This window comes from Nanorana parkeri, unplaced genomic scaffold (genome assembly GCF_000935625.1).
Source record: "Nanorana parkeri isolate BGI_ZX_2015 unplaced genomic scaffold, ASM93562v1 scaffold708, whole genome shotgun sequence".
Classification (NCBI taxonomy): domain Eukaryota; kingdom Metazoa; phylum Chordata; class Amphibia; order Anura; family Dicroglossidae; genus Nanorana; species Nanorana parkeri.
Window position 1 is genome coordinate 81012 of NW_017306976.1, and position 7642 is coordinate 88653.

Genomic DNA, 7642 nt, shown 5'->3' on the forward strand with positions numbered 1-7642 from the left:
CGCGAAGGGGGGGGGGGCACCGGGGGGGGGGGGGGGGGGGGGGGTGCCCCGCACCCGGGGGACACCAAAATGACTAACAGTCATCTTGGTGTTGCCCCCTCTAAAAAGTCGGGTCATGGACCGAGAGCCCGACAGTGTTAGGAGGGAGGAGGGGACTCGGTGACACCCAGCCTTGGAACGCCCCTGCCGAAGTGCAAGGCTCTTGACAGGCAAGGCACTCTAGTCCAGCAGTTGAGCCAAGTGGACCCCGAGCATTAGGGACTAGCCGGTCCACCAAGTACTTGGCAGGGGCTCTTCCAAAGGGAGACTCCTGAATGGGGGAAAGGAAAGAGATCCGTGAAGGCCACAGATCCTCCTCCCCAACAACAGGGCAGGCCCCCGAAAGACGTGTAACCTCCATAGTTTGTGGAGTGAAAAGTGCTTGTGCTATAAATAAATACGGTGCCATGCGGCTGGCATAAAAATTCCTGCAGACTAGCCAGGAGGCATGTGCAAGAAAAGCAACATGGTGACGTGACCATGTGCCAGGTGCCACACCATAGGATCCCAAACCCACTGAGGGGAATTTATCAAAACTGGAGCAGACAAAATGTGGATCAGTTGCCTATTGCAACCAATCAGCTTCTCTCTTCAGTTTGTTCAATAAAGCTTTGAAAATGAAAGGTGAATGCTGATTGGTTGCCATGCACAGCTGCTCCAAATTTTGTCTGCTCCAGTTTTGATAAATCCCCTCCATTGTGTGTCTCTGGCACTCCTTGGAGGCCAACCCCAGGGGGGCACATCACTGGGAGCCCAAGGCATTAGCACCGGAGAGGCTCTTGCCTACAACTGGGGACAAGCCTGGAGAACCAGGGAAGGATCAACCCAGGAAGAAAAGGAAACCCCTCCAGCACCCACCTAGTACTCCAGGGAATACTAGACTGTCATCCCCCGGTACGAAGGTGAAGCTTGTCTTCCTAAAAGCTGATGAGAACATATACTGCGCTTGAACTGTCTTACTTGCCGTGCAGGGCCAGATTTACTCTCTCTGCTGCCCCAAGGCCGGGTTCCTCAATTGCCTGAATCAAGGCTAATTGTAGAAAAAAAACTACTCCCCCCGTGAATGTGATGCCCCGTAGGGGTGCGGGTGATCGTATGCATATGCCGCCGGAATGGATCCTGTATGCATACCCGTACCCCTACGAACCTGCAATTGAGGTGAGCGTAGGGGGGCGTACGGCCGCGTAGCCCCATAGAGAAGGACTGGGGCTGCGTACTAATCACACGCAGCACCTGTCCTTCCCGGCAGCTGTTTGGTAAGGCCCCGCACACAGCACGGACATGGATAGCGCGCGTTTTTCAGCGCGATTTCGTGCTGAGCGGCTAGAGCTACATTGCGCGATATTGAGCGAAATTGCACATTTTATCGCACTACATAGCGCGTTTTTTTGGGCGGGACTTCGTCGCTGCTACATTGGGCTGTAACCAATCAACAGCGATCTTGATGTGACACCATTCTTTCCTTCCATTTTGCAGTGCAAAAGTAACCCTTCTGTAGCGTGATATCGCGCAACAAAGTCGTGCATCATAGCCGGTAATGTGCGATTTTGCGTGACACCATAGCGTCTATTGGAGCCGAATCGCGCGACATCCACGCAAAAAAGGGTCATGTACGAGCGACAAGCTACAGCTGGCTCCGCCTACAGGTGACATTAAGCTGTGAGATGTGAACAGCTCCATTGAAATGCATTGGGCGAGCTACATAGAGCGATATCGCGCGGAAATATGCGCGACTTCGCCGCGGAAATCGCGCGATAAACCGCTCAGTGTGAACGGGGCCTAAGTAATACATGTATATGGCTCCCAGACCCAAATGGCATTCAGGAGCTCCCGAATGCAGTTAGGAAATTCGGATCCCAGATGCCATGCGGGTCTGGGAGATTCAGCTTTAGTATTAATATCTGTAGATGGTTTTCTGTGGAATTCACAACGAATATTTGCAAACTAACGAAATTCGGATTTTGACCGAACGCAAAACCCGAACCAAATTGAATTTCGGATCCGAATCTCGAAATAATGAAATATCCAAACCGAACCCTGAATTTTTCGGCAGCTTACATGTCTACAATTCACAAATATTAGTAAGATTTAAAGGAGAACTATGGGGTCAGTGCTTTTCCCCATAGTTCTCCTTAGGGTAACGGGAGGACACAAACTAGCGTCCTCCCGTCACCCTAGGCTCAGTATATAGGCAGCTACAGCTCGCGGTATACTGAGACGCCGCAGCCGGAGCGGATCCCGACCTGGATGTCGGGATCCGCCCAGCTGCGTGAGTGACAGCTGTCTCTGCCTATCTCCGTCCGTTCCGCCAGTCAGCGCTGGAGGATCGGAGCGGGGAGGGGGGAATCCAGCCCCTCCCCTGTCCCCGCCGAGAGCCGGGGACGGGATCGAGAGGTGAGCGAACGCCGGTATGTGTTCGCTCACCTCTCGATCTACTGAGCCGACCTGTGACAGTCTCATTGTCACATGTCGGCTAGAACTATGAGGTGAGTGGAAATCTCATAGTTCTCCTTTAATATAGATCTAACCCCTCTAAGTTTTGGGGACGTAGACGTAGACCCAATCATGAAAATGTTGAATAAGCTTTAAAGCTCTGTTAAATCTCCCATTCAAATCAGCTAAATGCATTCCGTGCATCAAAACAAAAGGTGTGCAAACTCTTTTCTTTAAAAAGCAGCCACAGCCTGAGTAGAAAAGCCTGTTCCCTGCCAGCATGCTGCAGAGAAGGACCCTTGCTATCTGTGTGGAAGCAGCGGTCTCTCTGCAGAGGTCTGACACGCCCCCTGCTGAGTCAGACCTCAAGCTCTACAAACAGCAAAGCTCATTCTCCATGCTGATTGGAGAGCTCCGGCTCTGACACAGCAAGGGGGTGTTTCAGACCTTTGCAGAGAGACCACTGCTTCCAAACTGAGTGCAGGGGTCCTTCTCCAGGCTCAGGCTGCGGCACAGTTTTGTGACTTTGCGGGCCTTTTGTTTTGATGCACCTGGAATGTATTTAGCTGATGTAAACTGAAAGTTCATTTGGGCTTTAACGTGTTAATGTAATTTGTAATATTTTAAAATCTGCAGCTTTCTTTAAAATAATCCCCGCCGATCCTGCCTTGAAGGCTCTTGTTAGGGCACTTCCTGTATAGGGTGACGACGCCCTGTGCCTGCCTCCCAGTTGTTCTCCTGCGTTGTCACCCCGTCACATGGGCTTTACACATTACGCATGCATGGTCCACTGTTGCCATGGAGTCAGGCCATGCAGCCATCACTGGAGTGCATGTAGATGAGAAGTGGCTGCAAAAGACCATTAGCACTGAGATGCCACAAAGAACAAAATAAAAAGGTGAAAATGTTATTTAATAAAAAAAAAAATTAAATAAAAGGTTTATTACAATAATCGCGCGACGGTCGCGTTACTTTTTTACCGTGAATCGCGTTAAAAAAACCGCGCAACGGTCGCGCGACAGACGCGCTTTTGCAATACGCCTAGGTGTGAACGAGGGCTCAGTGTCTAGATTGCATATAAAACCAGGTCACCAGCACACTGAGATAAGCAGCATTATCGATGCAAACATGTTTCACTGGAAGAAAAGTTTAAAAATATTTCTTTTGTAACAACGTCTGGATGTTTGTGCAATACTGCCAGCCGTGCCTTGTGCAACCGTCCCAGTGAACATGAGGAACAACAAAGGGAACATTGGTGCCATTGTTTTTGAAAAAGAGGAGCTACACGAAAAATTAAACATAGAGACTATGGTTTCAGTCATGTCCCCCCTTTCCCTTCTTTTCTCCAGACTGCAGTCTCTCCTGATATGTTTTATCTCTCAGAACTTTCACCATCTTTGTTACCCGTGTCCAGATTCATTCTATATCAATGTGAGGTCTCCAGAATTGGACACTAATATTAGGTCTAACTTAAGATCTATATAGTGGGATCAGGACCTCCTTCCTCCTGCTGCTGACCCCTCTAGTGATAATAAAGATCTATATAGAGGGATCAGGACCTCCTTCCTCCTGCTGCTGACCCCTCTAGTGATAATAAAGATCTATATAGAGGGATCAGGACCTCCTTCCTCCTGCTGCTGACCCCTCTAGTGATAATAAAGATCTATATAGAGGGATCAGGACCTCCTTCCTCCTGCTGCTGACCCCTCTAGTGATAATAAAGATCTATATAGAGGGATCAGGACCTCCTTCCTCCTGCTGCTGACCCCTCTAGTGATAATAAAGATCTATATAGAGGGATCAGGACCTCCTTCCTCCTGCTGCTGACCCCTCTAGTGATAATAAAGATCTATATAGAGGGATCAGGACCTCCTTCCTCCTGCTGCTGACCCCTCTAGTGATAATAAAGATCTATATAGAGGGATCAGGACCTCCTTCCTCCTGCTGCTGACCCCTCTAGTGATAATAAAGATCTATATAGAGGGATCAGGACCTCCTTCCTCCTGCTGCTGACCCCTCTAGTGATAATAAAGATCTATATAGAGGGATCAGGACCTCCTTCCTCCTGCTGCTGACCCCTCTAGTGATAATAAAGATCTATATAGAGGGATCAGGACCTCCTTCCTCCTGCTGCTGACCCCTCTAGTGATAATAAAGATCTATATAGAGGGATCAGGACCTCCTTCCTCCTGCTGCTGACCCCTCTAGTGATAATAAAGATCTATATAGAGGGATCAGGACCTCCTTCCTCCTGCTGCTGACCCCTCTAGTGATAATAAAGATCTATATAGAGGGATCAGGACCTCCTTCCTCCTGCTGCTGACCCCTCTAGTGATAATAAAGATCTATATAGAGGGATCAGGACCTCCTTCCTCCTGCTGCTGACCCCTCTAGTGATAATAAAGATCTATATAGAGGGATCAGGACCTCCTTCCTCCTGCTGCTGACCCCTCTAGTGATAATAAAGATCTATATAGAGGGATCAGGACCTCCTTCCTCCTGCTGCTGACCCCTCTAGTGATAATAAAGATCTATATAGAGGGATCAGGACCTCCTTCCTCCTGCTGCTGACCCCTCTAGTGATAATAAAGATCTATATAGAGGGATCAGGACCTCCTTCCTCCTGCTGCTGACCCCTCTAGTGATAATAAAGATCTATATAGAGGAATCAGGACCTCCTTCATCCTGCTGGAGATCTCTAGTCTCTAGTGAGATCTAGCAATGCACCCAAGAATTCTATTCATGTATTTCACCACTGCCACCAGGCCACACTGTTGCTTATTTCACAATCATCTGAAATAATTACCCCAACATCAGAAATGCCCCACCACTCAAAACCCAATCTCTGGATGGACGAACACTGGGCTCTCCTGCACATGTGCTGCTTTGAGAAGCATATTTGTGGTATTTTAGGGTTTTAAAAGATTTATATAATTTAAAAATTATGTAGTAATACAATTTTTGGTCAAAACTATTTGGAATCTCCTCCAAATGATGGAGTTCAGGTGTTTCCAGTGAGTAATGTTAATGTTACAGCATACAAAGACATTTTAGACAGTTGTGCTCTTCCAACTTTGAGGTAACAGTTTCGTGAAGACCCTTTAATATTGCACCGTGACTGTCCCCTGTGTACAGAGCCAGCTCCATAAAGACATGGTTTGACCAGTTTTCTATTGAGGAATTTGAGTGTCCTGCACAGAGCCCTGACCCCACCCCCACTGAACACCCTTGGGATAAATTAGAATGCCAATTGTGAGCCAGGTCTTCTCATTCAACATCAGTACCTGACCTCACAAAAGCTCTTTTGACTGAATGGGCACACAAGACACCTCCAAAATCTTGTGGAAAGCCTTCCAAGAAGAGTGGAGGCAGTTATAGTTGGAAGGGGTCAACTCCATATTAATGCCCATGGTTTAGAAGTAGGATGTCCAACAAGCTCATATGGGTGTGATGGTCCGGTGTCCACAAATGTTAGCCACATACTGTATACATACTGTATATGTATAAGATTGATTCCGTAACAAAGACTAGAGGCCACCACCTAAAACTGGTAGAAAAAAAATTCAAACACAAGGGGCGAAGGGGGTTCTTCTCAGTTCGCTCGGTTTGGGTCTGGAACTCGCTGCCACAAGCAGTGAATTCCGCAAATAGTCTGGAATAATTCAAGAAGCTTTTGGATGATTTCCTGAGAGACCGAAAATGTACAAGGGTACAGGTACTCTTAAGAATGAGAACACTCAGGGACCTATACACACACACACACACACACACACACACAATAGGTTGGATTTGATGGACTTATGTCTTTATTCAACCTCAAATACTATGTAACTATGTAACTATGTATTGATCTATTTAAAGTCCAAGGAAACTCGTAATACTGATATGTCAAGCTGTCTTGGGATGTACCCGTACTTTGTCCATGCGGTTGCACATGATATTCTAAATATAATGTAATACAGTGTATGTAAATGGGGTAGTTTTCCCTTTTGTCTGACCCTATGTTCAATGCGGTAGTCAAAAGCTGTTTTTGAGTCATCAAATCTAAAAATGGACATAAAATTCATCACAATTTTACAATAAACTTTTTTCTACAGTGCACCACTGTCACCTGATAGAGGATATAAAAAGAAAAAGTAAACAAAAGAGGAACTAGAGATGAATAATAACATTTCTGATGAAATATGCAGGACTGAAAAATAAACCATCAGTGACGTGTTTCAGTAACATTATGAAACCGCAAAGAGATGAAAGAGCTAGAAGATATAAACGTCTTACAGTAAATAGCGAGAGGAAGCAAAGGGAGATGCTGATTAGTTGGCAGGGCTGGATTTATTCTGTCTGCTGCCCTAATGCCAGTTTCCCCAATGCCCCCCCCCGTATGCATACAAGTGATCTCGGCAACATAGCTGAGATCACTTGTACAAAACAAGCGACACCTTCCCCCGCTGTACATTTAGCTCTGCTTCCCCAAAGCAGGGCTAAATGTAGAAAGCAACTACCCGCCCGGCACCTGGAACTGCATGTCCGGGGTGTCTGGTGATAGGAATTCCCACCCCTGCTGCCCCTCTACTCCCTGCTGCCCCAAGGCCGGGCCTCGGTTGGCCTGGTGGAAAATCCGGCCCTGGACACGGGTAACGCTGGCAGATTTTCTTTAAATATCTACAGCTAGCAGAGTGTATTTTCAGGGAGAAGGCATTTTAATAGTTCAGGCAAAGGAGAGAGAAGTCAGAGAGGAGATGATCATGGTTCGGAGGGAAGTGAGGGGAGGCAGGACATGACCTGACCTGACCAACTCTTGGGTAGAGTTAGAAGGCAAGTAGGTCATGATTATGGACAGCAGAAGAGGAAAAACAAATAAAATAATTTTGCAAGACAATATTATCAAAAGAAAGCCTCGATTGTCCTAAAAAACAATATAATAATATATTTATTTTGTTTTAAAGGAGAAGTATGGGGTTAAGGCTTTTCCCCATAGTTCTCCTTAGGGTAACGGGAGGACACAAACTAGCGCCCTCCCGTCACCCTAGGCTCAGTATACCGCGAGCTACAGCTCCCTATATACTGAGACGCAGCAGCTGAAGCGGATCCCGACAATTATGTCTGGATCCGCCCAGCTGCGTGAGTGACAGCTGGCTCTGCCTATCTAGAGGCAGAGCCAGCTGTGCCC

The 7642-nt window shown here is 47.2% G+C and overlaps 1 protein-coding gene across 1 annotated transcript in view; it reads right to left on the reverse strand.

The window, feature by feature from the left end:
* Positions 1-7642, reverse strand: part of SASH3 (SAM and SH3 domain containing 3) — a 29329-nt gene that overhangs the window by 14129 nt on the left and 7558 nt on the right. The gene's annotated exons all lie outside the window — the stretch shown is intronic.